The sequence below is a fragment of the Nothoprocta perdicaria genome, unplaced genomic scaffold (assembly GCF_003342845.1).
Source record: "Nothoprocta perdicaria isolate Ctin4 unplaced genomic scaffold, notPer1 scaffold_150, whole genome shotgun sequence".
NCBI lineage: Eukaryota > Metazoa > Chordata > Aves > Tinamiformes > Tinamidae > Nothoprocta > Nothoprocta perdicaria.
The window spans coordinates 1,563,518-1,585,103 of record NW_020454650.1 but is presented as its reverse complement, the minus strand read 5'-3'; the positions used below and the strand labels follow the sequence as shown (position 1 = coordinate 1,585,103).

Below are 21,586 nucleotides of genomic sequence, written 5' to 3'. Positions count from 1 at the left end.
TCAAGTGCACACTTCTCCCCTTGTACAGGACTCTGCACAATCACCTTGAACTTGCTTTTTGCTATATTTTCAAGGACCTTATTGAACAAGAGAATCTGACTTCCAGAGTCCTGTACAAGGGGAGAAGTGTTTGGCTGCACCAAGGGAAGAGGAGCATGCTCAGAAGAATGAGATCTGGAAGCGGAAGAAGGTGTTTGGAAGAAGCAAGGCAATGAATTTCTTGTAATCAGCTTTTTGTCTGGTTTTCAATGGACCGAAGGGATCCCTCCCTGTTGGCAGATCTGCTGGTTATCTCTATACAAAAAGATGTTGGAGTGAGGAAAGGGAGCCCCAGATTCACACAGCCCTAAAGGCTGTGTCAGTTCSTGAGGTGAGAAGTTCCTTTTTGCTGAGTTTGGGCTGTTGGAGGAGCCCATTCAGTAGCAAAGTTTAGCAAAAGGATCCAAGTGAAATTTAAACTGTGTGGATAGGGTCTGTCTCACTTACTCACAGGAATAAAGCAAGGTTTCAGACATGAAACAAGTACTGTTGGAGCATTTCTGTAGATTGACAATTACCAGTTTCAAAATCACCAGCAACAGCTTCTCTTCAGAAATTCAGAGACTAAGTAAAACAGGAAAAGACAAAATACTATCACTTCCCATCATATATTTTAGAAAGGAGGTTGCTATTTTAAAGTAGCTGGAAAAAGGTTTTTATATTTTGTTTGCAATTCAGCAGAATTTCTGACTTCATGATATGCCTTATGGTATGTAGTTTTGTGTGGATTTCTCTTATTCTGTCCGAGCCAGGTAACAAACAGAAAATCACGCCAGCCTGGCCTGCCCAGAAAGAGCAGTGCTATTACTTTCATCGGTGTGTGTRAAAAATTAGTCTAAGAAATATTTTATAGACTTTTACCAAAGCCTAATTAATATTATATCATGTGTTCACCAGTTACCATCAGGGTATAAAAGGAGAGGTCTTTATGTGCTTTCATTGTTTGACTTGTTTTGCTATTCTTGTTTACAACACGGGAGGTACTCAGGTGCATCTCCGTGATTTGAGGGGAAACTCCAGAGAGATCCCCAAGATATGTAAATATTATGTACATATTGCATGGTAACTTCATCCTAAAATGATCTCAGTGAATTCTGTAGGGCTGCTTGTGTGGCCTCTGGCCAGGCAGAGAACATGAAAATTGGGGATATTGCTGCCTGAGTAGCCAAGCCTTCCCTGTCTGACAGTACCAGGATGCTGCTCACTAAGGTAAAACGGGGCTGCACCAACAAGTCGTTACTCTTGCAAAACTGATGAACATCAACGGAAGATTTCCTGGAGCAATATGAAGTTCACTGTAATGAAAATTTGAAGCTAATTTGTAAGAATACATTTCTGCTAATGTGGCATTAAAAAGGTGTAATGTATATTATATCTATCATATACTATATTATTATTATATAATATACATTGTATATCATTATTATATATAGATCTTATATATTTATCTTATATCCTATATTATAAGTTATTGTAGTGCTTAATCTTTCTGTATTTTTTTTCTTTTAATGTAACACTTCCCTGCTTGGCAGTGAACCCCGTTGCTATTCCTGCTAGTTTAAGCTGTATTTTTCAGGGTAGTTTACTGAAAATCTAGGCAGCAAATAGAGGCACACTGAAAATGCAGAGGGAAAGAATGAGCAAATTGTATGTACACTGCATGAATAGGCAAAGATACTGTGAACTCCATGATGCAATTTGAAAGGATGGATTCTGAAGGTAGTATTTCTCCTAGCAGTTAATTTAACTGCTTCATTTCTCTGAGTGCAGCGCAGGTGTGCACTAAATGTAGCTATCATTAACAAATCCAGCTGTTACAGTATATATTTGGGGCATATGGAGTATTTTTTTTCCACTAGCTGGTGTTTGGTTGGTTGGTTAGCTATTTTTCAAGGGCTCCATGAGAAGATTCACCAAGTTATTTAATCTCTGTTAAGTAAGTTTCTTTTAGATGCTGGGTAAGTACATTACTACAGCTTCTTTTTTCCCCAGTTGCCCACAACCCTGCAGGGGTTGGACAATCTCCAAAGAGTGCAGTCTTCACCAAAGGAAGAAGAAATGGCTTTAATGTGTCTCCTGCAGCTGCTCTTTGTGCTGTAGGCAGTGCCTGCAGTGTGGTCTTATTTTGTCTGCAAAAAAAAAGGAAAATTGCAGTTCCTATAAAGGAAGAAAAAGAAAAAAAAACCACCCCTCTGCATCTCCATTTCCACTTCTCTTAGTGCTCTGCTAGACCTGGATTTAGCTGTGTGTCTGCACAGGACCTGGGAGAGTGAGACCCTGCCACTCAGCAGGACTGCTAAGCTTTGCAGCTGCATACATTTATGTACATATTTGTCTGGTTTTTAGACTAGTGGGAATTGTTAGGGAGATTTGTGAAAAAAACAGACCTGTATCTAAATKGGGTTTTAAGAGAGGAAATTGAACATCCTTCTCTTTTGTGAATTTTAGAGGAGTTATATAATTGATCTGTTGCCATCTACACGTAGTCTTCTACTGTGGTTCCCCAGAACAGCGTTTTCCATCCATTTATGCTGATCAAGAATAATATGTGAAGATGGGACTAGTGACAGCTGCTCTTTAGAGTATGGTTGTGGCTGCCTTGGATGTGATCCCAGTTGTCAAGAGATAGACTTCGTAAAAATTGCACTGCTACGTTTGGCCCAGTGCAGGGAGGCTGGGCCATGCTGCTTTAGCTCTAGTCATTCATAATTTATTAATTAGTAATTAAACATGTAGTATAGCTTTAAAGAAACACTGCTTTGGAGCGATATCTTCAGTGCTGCTATCTAATCTGACATCTCTAAAGCATACAAAAAGCATAAAAAGATTAAAATAAAAAATTTGGGAGAGGTTTCTTGGTTAGTRAGAGCTTTGAAGTCACTGGCTAGACTGCACTGATGAAGACCAATTAAAGTGAAACATGTGTCCACAATTTGCAGCCATTTGTTCCAGGCACATCTTTATGGATGAAGTTTGTTGCCTCTGTAATGATGAAGATGTAAATGCCTTTCCCGTGAGGCTCAGCGATCTCCATTTTTGATAAAGACCTAAAGTGATGATTTAAGCCCTGCAGCATGAGCCGCAATATGTCTGCATTTTCTGTAATAAAACATGCACATCATAATTTACCATGCATGCACTTTTCACTCAGGAGTTCCAAGCTGCATATAAAGTAGAAGAAAACATAGAGAGAGGCAACTGGTGAAGTCCCTGGCGCGCAAGCCGCATGCGAGACTTTCTTCTTCAGACATTCATTTGCCTGAAAGAGAGAAGGACTTTTATTTTCTGTTTCCTTACATCTCCAGCGTCTGCGTGAGGACCTGTCACCGCAGCATCTGGAAATAAATGCCAGTCTGGGTATTCCTTCATGCCGTTATCACTTAGTGCATTCCCAGGCATCACTCTTTCGTCTTTTAGGCCTGGCACAGAGCCCAGTAGCATCCACAGAAAAAAGATCTGGTATGTTTGGGCTCGTGCAGCCCTCTGCAGCAGGCTGGGCAAAAATGGCAGTGAGTGGTTGTGCCTTAGAGCACAGACCGTGACAAATCTTRCAGCCCTTGCTCTGGATGCACTTCAGCTTCCTCCTTTATTAAATGTGGCCGCCTGATCAGGTTCCTGTTAAGTCTCCTGCAGCAAAGCTCACTCTGTAGAAAGGGTTAGTGCAGCCCCTACAAGCCCCCCTCAAATGTGCCTTGGGTCCCAGAGCACTTCCCTCTGGTCATAAATACTTGATAAGCAACAGGAGTTTGTCAAATGCCTGTTTGAGAGATAACTTGATATTAGAGATAAATGTGGCTGGAAACACAAGGGCAGATTCGTCGGGGGACTGCGGAGCCTCCCCGCTGAAGACCCAAGCAGGAAAAACATGTCAGGAGTGATAGGGGTCATCTAGATGATCTGGGAGGCTCCCGTCAAGCCCTCTGACCGCCGGACCACGCAGATCTCCTGGGGCCGGGTCCTCAGTGCAGATGAGGCTGCTTGCTTTGACAGAGCACTCACCGCTTGCCCAGRCCATGGTTAATTAACCCCTGTCGTAGGAACTGAGAGCTCATGTGTGTTTAAAGATCCTGGGGATGGCTTTATACAGATCATGGGAGAGTTGCTCCCTGTCGCTCACGGGGGCTTGCAGAAAGGAAAGGAAGAAAAACATCCTTGTTGTTTTCTGTAGGATTGGTAGGTGTTAGCTTAAGCAAAGAGAGCAGCGAGGAAGTGGGTTCCTAGCAAGAGATTCCATCTGTTTTGCTTAAAATTGGCAAGGTAAACAGCCCCTGGCTATGCAGTGTTTCGTGTACAAAGCTTTTCGGGATGCTCACTGAGCTGGAGCATTTGTATTTTATGAGTCACATGGCTTGGGAACAGACCATCCATCGAACAGCTCACAGCAAGCAATAAATCTACACTTTCTTTTTGCAGAAATCAATTATGTATTGTTGCTGATGTTCCTCAACCAAAAACTTTGCTTTTTTGAGGGAACTTGCTGCTTTCCATTTCCCTTTTGTTCCCTTTTCCCTGGAAAACAAAYCTTTAAAAGACAAATTTAATGACAAAATGCCTTATGAAAAGAAAAATATATTGAATGTGCATTTCCTTATCAGATGTACACTCTGGTGTCCTTGATGTGCCCTTTATTGAGATTTTGGTTGCACACACAAATTAAAGAGCGTGTTGCTATTCTCCGACTGGGTAAGCACAACTCTGAATCAGATTGCTCTTGTGATTCTAAACKTGAGCTTGTTCCCATGAACAGTCTGCAATATTTATTTTAAATTTGCTGGTTCCATGAGCATTCTTGTCCTTAAATACCTTCCATTTAGTAGAGTCTCACAGGGCACAAAATCATTGAAGAGTTTGAAATATATATATGGGGTGGGTGGGGGGAGAGGCTCCTTGTTCTTCCAGGTGAAGAAAAAATACAGCACATACAGTAGGACCYTCCCAAACAAATAACATGTTGCAGAAGCTTCTCCATAGTTCTTGTAGATTTGCTGAAACATACAGAGATGTGGAATCAGCCTGGGGCTACAGAAATTCAGGTTTTAGTCCTTGACACTGAATTTGGGATAAAAAGCCAGCAGATAGATTATTATATTGGCTCTTTCTGTCAGCAGACAAGCGATTCATGCATTTGCACATGTGAGTTGATAGTCCGATTATGTTCTTGGCGTAAGTACCTTCATTTTTATGCTTATACTGACACCGTTTGCATTAGAACCCTGTAGATTTTTCAAAATTAATGACAGCTTGCATAATGTCCCAGTATTTATATTCTTCAAGCATTCAGGYACTGGTCATGGGACATTCTATTAACAGTGTCCAAGACCATTACACTCAAACACCAAGAGGTATTAAATACATATGCATAACTATGGATGTTTACCCAAATTGGAAAGTGCTGCAAGGATTTGCTTTTAAAATTCCTTTTGCTCTTGTTCAAGAAATTGTTTGATAAAGCAAAAATGAATCCATAATATTCTTTCCATTTTATGTTTTGAATTATCTGTGTTTTGGACCTGAAGCAATTCCCATTACACCACAATAAATCTGTCTAATCTTCTATTTTAGATTCAGCATTGTTTGCCTCAGGCTTGCAGAGGGAGGTTTTAGAGGGTGAGTGAAATAAGGAGGAGCACAAATTCGACTTTTCTCTATTTTCCCTTTCAAAAGTCTATTCATCCATCTCTAATAGAAATCAAGCTTCAGGAACAGTGACTGAGCAGCTTGTGCAATTTCATATATGTGTCTTTGAGACTCGCAATATCAAGTCCAGTGGAGGAAGAAATGCTCCTGGTGTACAGACAGGAGCCTAGCCACCGTGAAATATTGGTCTTATTGAGATCAATGGCAAAACTCTGATTGACTTTGGTACCATTGGGGTTTTATTCCTGGACTTTATTCTCTCAGCTTTGCTTTGTCTCCTTGCTTTATAAAACAAAGATGTTCTATCAAACATTTGTTTCCCTCCCCTACCCCTTCCTTTCTTTCTGGTTGTGCCTAAGAGACATTGGTAGGCTTTTGACAGTATTACACTCAAGCTGTAATCCACTAAATGCACTTGAATATCTAAGCAGTGGTCTTAGCACCAGGMAGACTACTCCTACGGCAGCACTGTCCATAAGCTTAAATTCCCATTGGACTGTGTTACGGTAATTTAAGATAATAGACTTTTTATGGCAGTAACATAGTGTTGTATAATATCCATGAATAATCCAATCCCAATGGTAGTGTTTCTTCACGAAGGACAGAAAAATGCCCAAATGTTGGATACTTAGGTGTTGCCTGATATTCCCATATATGTGAAGTGCCACGTGCTTGGGCATTTGCCACTGGTATCAGTAATACAGTGCTATTTATACTGCTGTGTTTAGGTGCTTTTCTATGTTAAAATATTTTAGGCTTTTTTTACAATACTTTTCCACTCTTCTGCTTCCCTCTCTTCCAACTCATCACTCTCTATTCCATTAYTTTAGAACAAGAAAGTTCTGGCTATGAAGGCTATGATCTTTGTTGTGTATGTCCACCATAATTCACTGCAAGTTGTGGAAATAATTCATAAGAAACAGATAAAAACTAACTATCATCCAGAGAGTTTTGTGTCATGTTATAGATCTTACCACAATTCTGTCTATAAATAGCAAATATACAGGAATCCTCTGCTGTCCCATAGTAGATTTCCAAAAAATGGAAAAACCTTCAACTCAGTGGAAAAATTCACAACTTCACCTGCAAAAAATCTGTTGCTGAAACATCATCCGAGTTAGTCTCTGTAATGACACCATTCACTTCTCTAAGCAGCGTATCTGGCTCGCCTTTATTTTGAAGATAAGCATCTGCAAAACTTCCTTGATAAATGAAGACCTATATGTAGTTGGTATGAATGTATTGTAGTACATTTTTATTTTAAAAAATGTACATCCTGTAATCTCTGCAGTGTCCAGGGCAGGATGTGCTCTCAAGGCTGGAAAAAAGCACATGGCCTTATTTCACATGGCTGTGCAGATATACAATTTCTTCCCTACTTTATTTGTGAATAAAGTGAAGATGCTGATTGCTAACGTATGTCCCACAAATGATATGTGAGAAGTGATCTTAGCAGGGAAAGTATCCCTGCTGTGATAACTTATAAACTTTTCTCCGCAAAATTCCACAAATGTTCTAGAAATGAAGAGAAAAATTTATAACACATCCTGCCATCTAGAGAAGGACATGTGGCCCCAGTGGTAGAGGAGCCAGATCCCCATGTTGACTTGTGTCCATTGCAATGTGTCCCAGCATTTCCCAGAAGCAGCTTCCCATCGCTGAGTGTTTCCCTGCTGTGATGATGACTTCGTTCTCGGACCTACTGTTTTTGCCAAAGCTGTACTCAAGTCATCTCCAGCAACAAGGGCAAGATTTGGGCCAGGTTTTCCAAATCAGCAGGATGTTCAGTGGCTCAGCTGGACGCTCAAATCTCCAAAAATACCTAGATGGGTTGTGTGTTTATCTCCTTTTGCTCTTACTGGCAGCTGTGTGTGAAGCTTTTGCAGACACATTTAAAGAGTTGCACTAAGCATGTCTCTTTGATGTGACACGCGAAGATACCTTGGAAAATATGATCCTTTTTTTTCTGAACATGAAGGGGCAGATTTTGTTTCAAATCCATATAATACTGTTCCCGAACATGAAAGGTCTTTTGCTTCAGAGGTGATGAATAATAACTAGTGCTTAGCAAGGCCAGGAGTTAAAATGAAGGAAAAAAATTAAAGAGCACAGATTCAAGTGCACATTCACAGTTCAGAGTGGTGAGAACAAATATTTCTCACTCAGTGCTATATAAAGTCAGAGAATTGTGCAGACATGAACTAATTAATTTAGGTTCCAGTGACGGTATGCTACTAATTTAGGTCTCCAATTAAAAAATTTATAGGAGAGGAAAGAGGGTTGTCTGCCTGGTGCAGTCGGGATTGCAGTCCTTTTCCACTGGAAGGCTCCAGCTTGTCTTTGTCTGAATTTCACTTGTGATGCTGTGTTTATTCAGGCTGTAGATGTYGACTTGGTCACCAGCTCCATCCCTGCTGCTGGACCAGTTCTGCATCTGAGCTGCTGTCAGCCCTGTTGGCTAACGAGCTGCCTGGGCTTGTGCTGTGGGAGAAACGTGCTGCCTTTCCTGTGCACTCCCCCAGGCATTTGGGCCACAAGGGCTGCTCGTGCACATTCATATGGTCGTGCATCTTGCTGCAGTCAGAGCAGTTTTCACAGGGGGATATATCTTAACTCTACTTTGGCAATTTTCTTCCCCATAGCTTTTAGTAGAAGAAGACGGAGCTTTGTTCCTGTCCAGCTGTTCCACTAGAGATTCCCACAGGAACCCTGCATAGCCTCAGTGAAGGAATCATCAGGGAAAGAAGCAACTGGAGGGAGTGGAGGCTGGATATTCCCCTTAAGAATGCAGATATATGGGTTTCTTATTGCAGATATACTTGCAGTCTGGGGGTATATTTCATACATCTACTAAAACATTGTGTTGATCAAATTCATTATGTGCATATTCTGCATCCATTATGCTGTTGTTCTTGTTCTGTACTGCTYCTGCATATAGATATCTCTGAAGCCACTGCCATCATCAATAAAAGCASATGTCTATTCTTGTGCATGCTCTGCATAGAAAGCTAAAATGTTGCTTAGATGGAAATTTCTGGCCATCCAGTAGACTTATAGCAGTTTTTAACCTATGGACCGTCCATATCACTAGAAAAGGAACAAGCAGCTCTCCCTCATCCCCGAGGAATATTGGTATAAATAGCTCGATAGCCAGTGTCATTAGTAGTTATGAGTCATTGCAGGAGTACTTAAAAGAGGTTGAAAATTTGTGCTCTTCTACAAGACCTCACATCACATCTCATCGTTGCTTTCTGAGTGAGCGATGGAGTAGCAGCGACAGTGCTTTTGTGTAACCAGCATGAAAAACAGCAGGATTTCTGGCCAGATTCTAGGTCTACAAGTCACAGGGCTTTGCTGCTGCTGGCTTTCCTTTGCAGTCAGCCTTGAGAGCATCTTGCAGTATGTGTGTGAAAAAGGCACAGCTTCTTGAAGTTGGCATCCCATGGGAAAGAGAGGCATGGTTTTGCAGTCCAGGCTAAAACGTTACGTATCACTGTTTCCTGTAGAGGCAACAAATCTCTTATGGGATCACAGCTTTTCCTTGCTGAGGGCATTAACGATTAACATACAGACACCATAATTAAGACATCAAAGGGAATGGAAAAGGGATGATAACAAACAGTGAAAGTACCTGGTGTGGGGACAACAGTAACCATACATTGCAGGATAAACCCCTTRTGTTCTGTATTTGAGTAGAGAGTTAACTCGGAGCCTTGAAGCACAGCGCACAAAAGGAAACCATTTTCAAGCCCCATGGTCTTTCGGCCTTGGCTTGGAGGTGGAATTGGGCGGTCATCTCCTGTGTTACATCCTTCACTTAAGGAGTGCCCAGGTTTGGCAGTGCCCTTCAATCAGACCGACTGGCGATCTCACCTAGTTCGAAGCAGTTTTTGTTCTGCCATTTCGGGAAGGAAAAGCTGGGKTTTTTTTTCTGACCGAGGCCCCGCACATCCCGTGTCAAATCCCTACCCCAGGACCCGCTTCTTACACAGACATTGTGAAGCATAAAGTTAATCACATTAYAGTCTCTTCTGCGCTGACAGAGATGGAGGCTGAAGCCAACGTGGAGGCTTCACGGGCCACCTCTGCCTGGCAAGCGGTGCTGAGGGAAGGAGAAAGCGCCCAGGTTCATTCCCAGAGGCAGGAAAGGGAGATGTACACAGGAATGGAGAGTTTACTAGAGCTTAATAGGAATGGACACTAGCTGCCTTTCCCAAGCAGAGCAATGCCTGAGGAGGAAGATCGTCTGTGAGATGGCTAGCAGACGCTGTGTCTTGGCTATACATCTTCCCTGGTCCCTGGGGACTGTACGACTGGAACTGCCGGTCTGACAGGCACTGCGGAGCGTAAATGTGACTGAGTGGGAGCCAGATACACGACCGCCTGTCCCCAGGGAGGGGGTGCCGGGCAGGACAGGACAGGACAGGGCAGAGAATCGTTCAAGGAAGGGCTGCTCAGGAAAAAAAGAAAAATTTTCTCTCCCCAAAGTTTACAGAAACAGAGAAAACATGAGGCTAGTTGACTAGCTCTTGTTTCAGGCATCTGTTCTAGGCACCAGGGGAAGTTCAGAGGAAAATGTCTGTGCTTCCAGCTATTGGGAAGCTTCTCYGAACCTTCCCAGCCGTTGTGCTGCTTCTCTGGCCTACAGGCACCTCTCTTCAGTGGTGTTTTCCGGTATGGACAATTTCCTTCCTTCTTGCAGCAGATGATGCCATTTGGTGGCTTGGTCTTCACAGTGCTGAGATCCCTGCGCACTGCCCACTCCACTGTACTTTTGATGTGTTTTCAAGCAGGCTGGCGGGGGAAGATGGAAGCCACCAGACAGGCTGAGATGCCGCAGCCCCAGGACTGGACACGCCRTTTACAGCACAGCGCTGCCTGCAAAACAACGTGCTTTCACCTTGGYGGTTTTCACTGATTTATCACTGTTTTTAGCCTCCTTCCCCTTGTTCACATGCTCTGTTGTGACCCAGGGCTTCCTGGCACAGTTGAGCCAGGGAGCTTATGTTTCTGTGGTCCCGGGGCTGGCCCTGCTCCAGAGCRGCCCCGTCACAGAGAGGAGAACAGCCTGAGGTGTTGCATTTAATTACCATAAATTGCTAAACAGCCAAAATATGTTGTAGAGCTGGTGTGGTTTGTTAAGCCTCAAAATCTGCTTCCTTTTCTTGCTGCTTCTCCTTTGCTGGCTTAGTGGAGGAGAAGGGACTTCAGGTTCAAATTTTGTATTTCTTGGAGGAGGAACATTCCTGGTGCAGCTGCAAGCGTGAAGTCTGATTCACCTTCTAATACTGGGAACATTTGCGCTGTGCTGCATTTCTCAGTACCTTCTGATCCTACTTCTTTTATCTTTCCAAATGCAAGCATTTTGGGCTGGGCTGTTAGTACTTGCATGTGTGGTACAGTTCTGAGCACGCAGTTGGCTCTTAGTTAGCAATTGTAATAATTAATAAGAAATACCATATGGCTAAAAATATTGTAACTCTCAAAAGAAATGTTGGGCCATTTATTTCTTTGTGCATATGAGTGTGTGCCTCATTTAAATCAATTATTTTTCTATTAAGAGGCATTGGTTATGCCATCCTTCTGGTTTTATTTTTAGAAGTATTTGGATTATTGCAAAAAAAAAGTATGAAAAATGAATGAAAAAAAAAGAAATGTTGCCTAGTACTCGTCCTTTAAAATTAGATTTCCTGTTTGAATAATCTTGTGTTTAGACGCCAAAGGAACTGTCCCCTCGTGTGCCTGTCCTTTGCACTCTCAGGTGACTGCTGTCGAAATGTCGGATGGCTGGAAGTGAATCCAAATGAATTCACRAATCCAAATGTTCATTCTGAAATTAGAGGGAGTTTGATTATGATGTTACTAGCGTCTGCTCCAACACACTTAATCACTAGCACGTGAGATGTATGAAGTGGCGGCGTGTTTGTCTGCGATTAATTTGCAAGTCACGTTCTGCTTTCCAGAGAATGCAACCAAGTCACGCAGGGGTCCGGGCCCAGTTCCTTGCATCCTGCCATGTGGGATGCTGGAAAACCTTTTTATTATGATATTTTTCATACTCTGTGCCCCGCTTTYTGGGCTGTTGGAGTTGCCTGGGACAAGATTTTCTCTTCCTACTGGGCAATGGTAGTGAATGAGCTGGCACGGAGTGGGCAGCTGCCTGGGTTTGTAGTGGGCCGTCTRATCATCAAGGAAGGAAACCCAGATCCAGCCTTCACCCCACCTCGGCACATAAATCTTCAAAAGACAGTTTTACAGTTGATTTTTTAAATAATGCACAATCTTAGAGATGTTTCTCCAAAGCTAAGCTGTGAGTAGACTATATTTTTTATCAATATGCAGAAAGAACTGTCACACACAACATGACAATTCGGTGAATCATTTTGGAAGAACTATTTCAGGRAGGATTTAAATATTTTATTGTTCATCATTTTAAAATATAAAGAAAGCATACAATGGATGGTACTGTAAATGGAAACATGCATCTGCCTCATATACCAAGTAGTTTTATATCTAAGGAGATCTAGCAGAAATCAGTGAAAAGCATTTGCTACTCTATTCTGTTATGAGAAGCAAAGCCCTGATAAATGTATTTTTAAARAGTGATTTAATATGCTGTGAGGTGACTGGTGGAGAGAAGGAGGCTATAGCTTTATGTTGTTATTTTTAAAAAACACTTAAGACTCTCTKTTATGATGTTGAGATGTGTGATGCCAGCTATATAATGATATTGGTTGTTTTGATCTCAGGTGTCACCAGCAGATGAATAATAAGATAGTAGGAAGAATCACAGACTGATCAGCAAGGCCATTTTTACCAACTAGAGAGTTTTGGGAGATTACGCTATAACAGTGAAGAATTTATCTAGGTGATCTATCCATAGTGCTTGTGAATACATTACATCCGCCCTGCATCTCAAATGGTATAGAGCAGGTCTCAGTACCTACCAGTGTATTATTAATGTTACTTTGGAAAGCAATATATTTTTGCATGGCTTAAAGATCCTTCTTGTTCATGGATTCTGAACACCCAAAACATAACTCTAAAGTTYGCTGTAAATCAGTGTATCTTTTGCTATCGAGACAAATAAATCTGGGAAAAGTCGTAATAAAAAGTCTTTTAAGAATGACGGTATTTCATAACAATGTGCAGTCGGCCTTGCTACTGTGAAAGCCCCTGGCAACCAGAAATTGAAACCTCTATAAAAAGAGATATCTGAAAAAAAAAAAAAAAAAAAAAGGGGGAGAAATTGCCTGTTTTGATTTTGTCAGTGGCAGCATCTCTTCATTTGGGAAGCTTCCACCATGAGGTGTACTTTGTCGAGAGACAATAGAGAAATGCGATCTAAGAAAGGCAACAGAGCAGGTATTGTTTGATGGTCAATACTGTGCTTGTCCTCTGAGTTAATGGCTTCTTGTGCTGAGAAGCAAAACAATGTGCAAGGTAGAGGGAGGAGCTGAGAGCTTTCTTTACAGTCAGAGATAGCCAGCCTAGAATAAGACTTATCGAGTGTTGTTCTGCATCGGGGAAGCAGTGAGGAGCACTCCTCCATGCTGCAGCGTTGCTGGGTGTCCTTCCAAAGCACAGAGGAGCCAGTAAGGCAGAGCCAATAAGCTCAGCTGTAACTTAACCATCATGGATGTGGTTTGCAAGTCCATAGATAACAGCCGCAGAAGCAGAAGAAACAGGTGAGGGTGTCACATCCAGCAAGGTTTGGGAAGGTTACTTTCAGATTAGTGCTGTTCTCTGCCTGTGAAATTTGTAGCAATGAGGAAACAAAGAACTCAGGTCCTTCCTAGACACTGGCTGAGTGTAGCAGCTTTTGGAGTCAAAATAAAACTAAACGCATTTTGTACAAGATGTCTGTGCAAGGAAACARTCATGAAAATGGGCAGTGACACTGAGGGAGTTTTCCTTTTGTAAAGTCATTAGCTGTAGAGATTTCACTTTTGACAGCACTAAAGTGCACAAGGCGCTGAACCGAGAGCTTCTTAGGTTTGGAAAATGTAAAGCTGGTAGTTCTGGAATGAGTTATGGGAGAATAGTTTGGAAGCCTCTAGTAGATGAGATTTAGAGATTTACATTCTTAGGTCTGCTTTTCTGAGTAAGCTGATATATATTGTGCAGTATTTTTTATGYAGGAAAGATAGGATGCCAATAGCATTAGACTTTTCATTGTGTAAGATCAAAAATGCATTAATTTATAATGCATATTCCAGTTTGGAGACTGTTAATTTCAATAAATCGCAGGGTTTTGCTTGAAGGACAAGTACTTTAATGAAGGCATAAATCACCAGTCATAAGCACCTCTTTCACAATTTTCATACATAGAATCATCAGCCATAGTGGAGGTTCACTGGTGTCATTGGTACTGTTTCTGGACACTATCCAGCATGTATTTTCATGATGGATCTAGGACTTTGCCTCTTGCATTAAACTGCAGGAATTATAGATCGGGAACTTGATGTATCCAGAAGGAAACTGGCACCTTATAGTCTCCCRAGCTTGCTGAGAATTCCAGTGTTTTAAAATATTGACTTTTACTCCAATACCTAATCCAATTGTCCATTGCTCAGCTCAGCACAGCGTGAGCCCATCTGCCGTGCGTGCCTAGAGCCGGTCGGCTACCGCGTGGCGCACGCACCAGGCAGCGGAGACGGCTGCGCCGTAGCCTCTGGGCCCTCTTTCCCTAGGAGCAGCATCAATCGCGTGGTTCCCTGCTGCTCCCACAGCCCTCCTGCGCTCTTGTGCAGGGCCTTGGCGCTGGTGGTTGTCATAGGAACGTGGCAGGATTGATCAAATAGTCGGAAAAAGGCCCAACTCTTTCTGCCGGTGCCTTCCCGGGGAGGCAGAGGGTGAATGGTGGGGTGGATAGCGAGTCCTCGCCCCAAAGAGTGCTCCTTGGAGCCGCTTGGAGACACTGGGAATGTCCAAAGGCAAATGGAGACCCTGGGAATGTCGGTCTGTGTTACGCCTCTGCCGCACTCCTGTCAGCAGCCTTCTAGCTTTTAACTTGGCTTGAATTGAATCAGATTTCTGAGGGCTACCATCTATAGCCCTCTTTTTGTGAGAGAGGGATGGACAGGTGTCTCTTTTTACAGGAGCTCTGCTTACCTCAGAGTCTGTGACCTCAAAGCAGCCTCAGGCTGTTTCTCGTGTATATTTGGATTGCAGTGCTCTAAAACACTGCTGGCAATGATGGAGCACCTGCAGCTTTCATTCCCTTAATTTRTTTAACAGCATTTGAACAAGAATTAAGCAGGCTGAGAGGAGAATGCTGCAAAGGTTAGGTGCAATTGCAGCTTCCCATGCTGTTTCCCTCMAAACACGTCTGTCCCTTCCACTGTGACAGTGTCTCAGCTGGCAGTCACCAATGAAACAGGCAGCCTCAAAGAGGGAATGGAAGCTCCAGMTTTGAGAAAATCCGGAGTGAAAAACGATCCTGAACTTCTCTGATTGTCATTACCGCTGAGATATAGATCATTAGGGTATTTTGGCAAAGAGGAGGCTTGCTAACTCTAGGTCAGTCAGTGAAGCTACACTRTGAATAGTGGGAATGAGAAGGCACCTGGGAGAGCATGAAACAGGCAGAATTCACCCCATAGCAACAAGAGAGTTTGCACTAAAGAGCTGCTCTGGTGCTCTGAGAAACACGTCCAGGTTCCTTCTGAACTTTTATCTTTTGGTGTAGGAGCTGCCCTACACCATATAGTTTCATTGCCACAAGAGTCAAAGAAAACAGTGTATTAATAGCATTTTCTGTACTGTCTCAAGATCAAATTCTGGCAATGTTTCTAGGCCAGAATCACACCACYAGATTTGCTTTAATGCACTGAATCAGATTTTCAGTGCACACAAATAAGTAAGTGCATGATTCACTTGGTTTAAATCATTATAACTCCACTGAAATCAATCACAGTTTTATATATACTAATATATATTATATATTTCCATTATTTATACTAGTAAAAGATTTAAGTGGTACAGAGAGATATGACAGATGTAAATCACCTAAATATGTGAGCTCTGACTGGTGTAACTTTTTTTATATCCCTCTGTTGAGGTTTATGTTGTTGAAAGCCCTGTTCATTCTTCAAATCCTTGTCCATCATTAGATTCAATATATATAGTACATAAAAAAGCTGAGTATAGTGAGAAAGGAGCACAGTGCCTGGGTTCCCTCACAGTGTCTGTCTGTTCCACTCTCACTGGAGCAGCTTCTAGAAAATACTTGTAAATTTAGACTTTAGAACTTAGGAAATGTAGATATTTCATTATCCCACCTGGAATCCTTGTTTGAAGTGCCTCTTGCCCGTAGTTCCTGTGAAAATCAAGTAGTTAAGCTGCTTTGACTGATTTTTTTTTTAATACCAAACAATATTGTTTATTGTTTCCTGTTGTCAATGTCTGTATTCAGGAAGCCACATTGCCCAAGGACTGATTGTTGTAACCTTGTGTCATACATAATTATAAACTTAGAACATACCTGCACTGCAAAAACCAACTGGATTGTTTGCTAAGACAATTCAGGCAACAGCATTCAGGTGCCAGTGAAGACAAAGGAGGAATTAATTCACATTAGGTCTTGCCCAGGAAAAAACTCACCTTTCAGGCACAGCTTTACAGTAGTTAGTAAAATACTCATGCTGTTGTTGTCATGGTATTGCAAACACATTGGTTTTGTATTACAGATATTTGCAAAACTTTTTCAAGTAGGTATCCATTATAAGTATCTTCTTAAGGATGTTGCTCCTGTTTTCCACAGTAACGCAGGTGTGTGTATATATATATATATATATATATATATATAAAGTCTGTGCAAGTCCTTTTTTGTGTGCAGCAATTCACATGCATGCTCCAACTAAAAACACTTGAGTGTCTCAATTCGTTATCTGGTCATTAATGACTGCTTTCTTCTGCTGAAGGAGAAATTTAGACATTTTCAGACAACAGCTGGCCTGATTTCCTTCAGCATCTGATCTTGGGTGCTCCTATGATTTAATTTTGAGGAGAACAATTTAAATTCAGCAGATCATAATAGATTAACACTGGTGTAAATGCAGCTTTGTTCCCTCTACAGCCATTCCAAAGTGAAAAACGATATACTAAATTATGTTAATATTTTCATATCTCTTCCATGATGCATTTAATTTAAATTTTGTCTGTTTACAGTAGTTTTAGATGCTAAACAAGTTGGTTGGTTGTCACATGAGACAGACCAATTGTAGAAACTTGGCAGGAGTACGATGCTTTACAGGAAAATGATGCACTCTTCTGCTAAAGAAATTATGCCAATTTTGCCTTTCCAGAGAAGGGGATAGACAGATGATTTCTTTATCATCTGGATAGATGGCTTTGCTTTATTTCTTGAAAGATATACTGCCTGATGGATGTATTCTCCTTTTCCTTTTTCAGTTTCATGGCAAAGTTGAAGTGCAGCAGTGGCTTGAGCTGTTCAGCTTTGTTCTGCTGCATTTGTCTCTTTGAGGAACTTATGACCCTGTTATTTCTTCCAAGGTCTATCGAGACTGAATTGTCTGCTCGTTTCTAGACAATATCGCTGGTATTTTATTTTGSCTTTTTGACCAACTTTAGAAGTTGATTGCACTGAAGCTATGGGAAAAAAGAAATCCTTCCTTCCTTAGAATAGTGCTTGGAGGACAAGGTCTGTATGAATTTCTGCTCAGGTGCGGAAGCAAGTGCAAGAGCAATTCATTTCTTCCACCATATCCATCAGCAGGGAGAAGTACAGTCTAACGCCACTCTGGTTAAAATTAAAAAACTCCCATCCATAAAAATTTCAGGATCCAGCTCTGTGTGTGTATTTTGTTGTGCACTTCCTCTGTCAACCAGAAAAATGTTACCCATGTAAGAAGGTGGCTGTGGTCCAGCGCCACGTCTTTGGTGGCACACAATAATAACGGGAAAAGAAATGTTTATGAGCAGGCGTGTGAGTGATGCTGAGCCCGAGGAGGAAGGCTGTGCTGAGTGACAGATGGATGCCTCTGGTTGACTTCCCTTGAGGTGCTGGAGGACCAGATGGCTGCACGGTGATGTCCATCCGTATAATTATAGGTGCCTTTGCCCCCTCAGCACGGCTGTGCAGAGTGGCAAGGCTGGGGTCTTGTGAGCTGCTGTTCCGTGATACATTGCGTTTCTGTCAGCGGAGCAGAAAGGAAAAAACAAAAAACCTTGTTACTGTACAGTGCACAGCAGACACACACATCTGTCATAATTCAGGCATGGGCAACAGTCCCGAAAAATTGCAAAATAACAATCCCGTGCTTGTTTTTTTCATCTGAGACTCTGGTAGTGTTTGAGGCAGATAAAATGAGCAGCTCATACCTCATTAGTAAGCTTCAGAAGTGAAAATCCCTTAACTATATCTGTGCTCGGTGCACTGTAAATGTTTGTCATAGCTAGAAAAAAGTAGTGTAACCAGGTGTGTAATTAGCTTCTGTACCTGTCTCACAGATAGSAAGCCAAAACTACCTGGAGAAGAAGCTCACATCTTACTCAAAGGACTTCAGCATGTCAGCAGCAGAGCTGGAAATGCCTGCTGAAGGCATGAGCATCTCTTGACTAGGGCTGGTTGGTGCACCAAGGCTTGGGGCATCTCTTTCTTTGCCCTCAACATAGACCACAGGAATTTTGCAAGAGTAAAGTTGAGATAAGGCTGAATATGTTTGAGATCTTGTAGAAACTGAATAATGGTCTTTCCTGTGAAATTCCTATGTGTTTTTGGCAAATGCATATCAAAATTTTGAGATTTTGCCTCAAAACACGTTTTTTTTTCCATATCTGGTCTTGGTTCAAATGATGACATGATCAAGATCAAAGCTGCAGGCTGATGATCTGATGTGAGATTGCTTTCATTTCTCACCATGATCTCTGAGCAGTTCTCCTTCCCGCTTGGATGAAGTAATGCCTGATCTTCAGTAGACATTAATCTCTACTGAGAACATCTAACCTAATGAGGAATGGAAAGAGAATTAATCCAGACCTTCTTTGCAGCTCTTGGCTTTCTTCTTCCATGGCAACATGAACTGAGTATTTTATAGGAAAGGCACCATCTCTTCCAGTAAGAAGCCTAAAAGCTAGATATAGCAAAATGCTGGGAGCAGCCAGGGTACAGTGACCAGTTTAATCATGATTTGACAAACACCCTTGACTGCTGGAGAGCTTTGCTCTCTCCATATTACTAATCTTGCCCATGGGAATGGAATAATGTAACAAAACCTTAACTTCAGGAATTTCTTCCTTTTGTGTATGAGCAGAGCTAATGGTCTCTCCTGAATGCTGCCAAACTTTGGGTCATGTTTCAGGACCCAATGAAAGTAAATATGTATATATGGCACATTTTAAGATGTATAGGTGAAGTGACTAAAGCCGTAAGAGTGCCTCCTAGGATTCAAAAGTTGAGGGAATCTTTCTRGTTTATTATTTGTGTTGATAATAATGGACCTGTTCCAACTAGGACAAGGACTCCCTTTTCTAACCTTGTACCTGTACACATGTGCCATGCCATCCTGGATCCTAATAAATTCTCAATCTAAACAAACAGAAGATGAGCAAAAGCATTATTTTATCCTTGGAAAAGAATGGTAAAAGTATGGGACTTGGCATCCCCAAGAAGTCAGCCTGGCAGACTGCTTCTTGGAGATCAAAACTCCACYGTCAACCTTACAAGGCTCTGTCGAGTGCATTAATGTAGGATATTCACTCATCTTATCAACAAATCTGAGTTTTTGAATCAAGGGAAAAGTAATCCTTTGTTAGTTCCCCCTAGTGATCTTCAGGATTAAACTGTATATATATATGTATGTATATATATATATATATATATATAAAAAACTCAACCAAACAGCAAAGAATAATTTGATTTGTATTTTACTCAAAAGTGTATAATAAGTGTAAGTCCTGAAGATATTTGCTATGTTAATTGCACTGTCAGTGATTAGCACTCCTCTCATGTCGGTAGTTTATCTGCTGGGGAGACAGGAGTCCCCTGCTTCTCTCACAAAATCACTATGAGGTTATAAGGTGCAAAACCAACACAATTTCCTTTACAGAAGGGGAAACTTTGTACTTACCAGCAAAGTAGATAAACTACAGTGAAATGGTCGTTAGCACATAGTAGGACACCATTTCTGGCTGCAAGACAATAAAATACGTGTATTTCTTTCTCTTTTTACCATACACGGAAACCTTTGCCCCTGTTCTTCATTTGCTGTCTTTGTTAGAAGCCAACCAAGTGCAATAAAGTGATTCCTGAGCTCTCCAGAGGTCGGCTGGGCATGTGCTGAAATGCCTGCATGCACCTCTTGCTGGGGTTGTGAGGTTGGGAACTGAGGTTGTGCTGATTTATACATTTCCATTCTAGTAAGAATCACAAATTCAAATCCTCTTCGTTTGTGTTGGGTGGTTTCGGTCATCTTGGGTTTTCTTGCCCGTACATTGCTTTACAGAGATTCCTTGTTTATTTTCCTGTATTTCCATGCCCTTTGCCTTGATTCTCTTTCCTTTCACTGTGCCCAGCTCTCTGGCCCATGGCGTTGTCAGACTGGGGAGGGGACATGTCTTGCCCCACGGCGGAGCTCCATCTCAGTGATGTGTTCTGTGTCTAGACCTGAAAACACAGCTGAGCCTGCTGTCTCTAAGTGGTATGATGGCTTAATATCTTCTCGTAGGCTTTCCTTTAAATTGAAGCCAACTTGGCCTTGAATGATACTCTTGTATGAAGAGACCATTATGATTTGGGGAGCTTTAGCAGGAGAGGAACCACTTACTCTGCATGAACATGAATATGCCCCAGAGGCTCTTCAGAGTGAGCACATGCAAAGAAAATTGGCTTCTCAAAGAAAAGTGAAGATTTCCAGTTTGATCAGAGCACCCTCAGCTAAATAGTCAGCTAAATAGACTCAGACCTACCCTATTATTCTGCTTGGTATTGCTTTGCAAATAGGTGTTAAATAAACTTTCATGTTGATCATCCTGAGAGACTAAACACCAGACTGGTGGGTTTGCGTTGTATGTAAGTACATGGTTAGGATTTTGCATGTACACAGAGATAGGGAGAGGAGGGTTTCATTGCCAGATCCAAGGCAGCAGAGGTGTCCTCCAGGATGTGGTCSTCAGGGATGGGCTCAGCACATTGGGACAGGGAAGGTGCCAAAAGAAGGACATTTGACCAAACCAAGGCTGGACACAAGTGTGAAAGATGAGATACTTCTGCCAATCTTAGGCCTGCCAAGTGTTGGATGCCACGTCAGTAAGCACAGTCATACTCATTATTCCGATACTCTGCTGTTAAAAGCTGATTTGGAAAACTGCTTGTTACCACAGAATCACTGACATTGGAAACAGGAAAACAGAATTATTAGGACATATAGTCTATTTTTATACTCTGCCAATTGCCTCCAGATGTCCCCACATCATATTTTCCAGCCCTAATATGCTCCTCTCTTTAATCACACCTCTGAGTTTAAGAGTTGCTAAGGAATAAGAATTGAAGGTCTGTTATTATTTCTCCTAATACCTCATGACTATACAGGACATGAAACCTACGTTATATAACATAGAGCTGGAATTATGTGGAGAAGCCCACAATAATTTTTTTCCCRCTTCCATTTTTATTTATTTATTTTCCCTTCTCATCCTTATACCTTTGGTTTTGGTCCTGAGCTCCATTCATTTCAATGGAAAAGCACACTGCACTTGTTCCTATTCATGAAATGATGAACRTGTTAAAATACGTTTTAATTTGTTAGCATTAGTATTCAGAGTGAACACAGCTTTGTAGCAAGTCAGGCAGAACTTAGCACTTCCACAGCTGGCGCTGCTGCTTATGCATCGCACCGGTCAAATTTAGAAGCTTTTGTTTGGTTGGGATTTTTTAGGTTTTTCTGTG

At 41.8% G+C, this 21,586-nt stretch overlaps 1 protein-coding gene across 1 annotated transcript in view; it reads left to right on the top strand.

The window, feature by feature from the left end:
* The window catches only part of TMEM108 (transmembrane protein 108), a 135,310-nt gene that overhangs the window by 66,358 nt on the left and 47,366 nt on the right, over window positions 1–21,586 (top strand). The gene's annotated exons all lie outside the window — the stretch shown is intronic.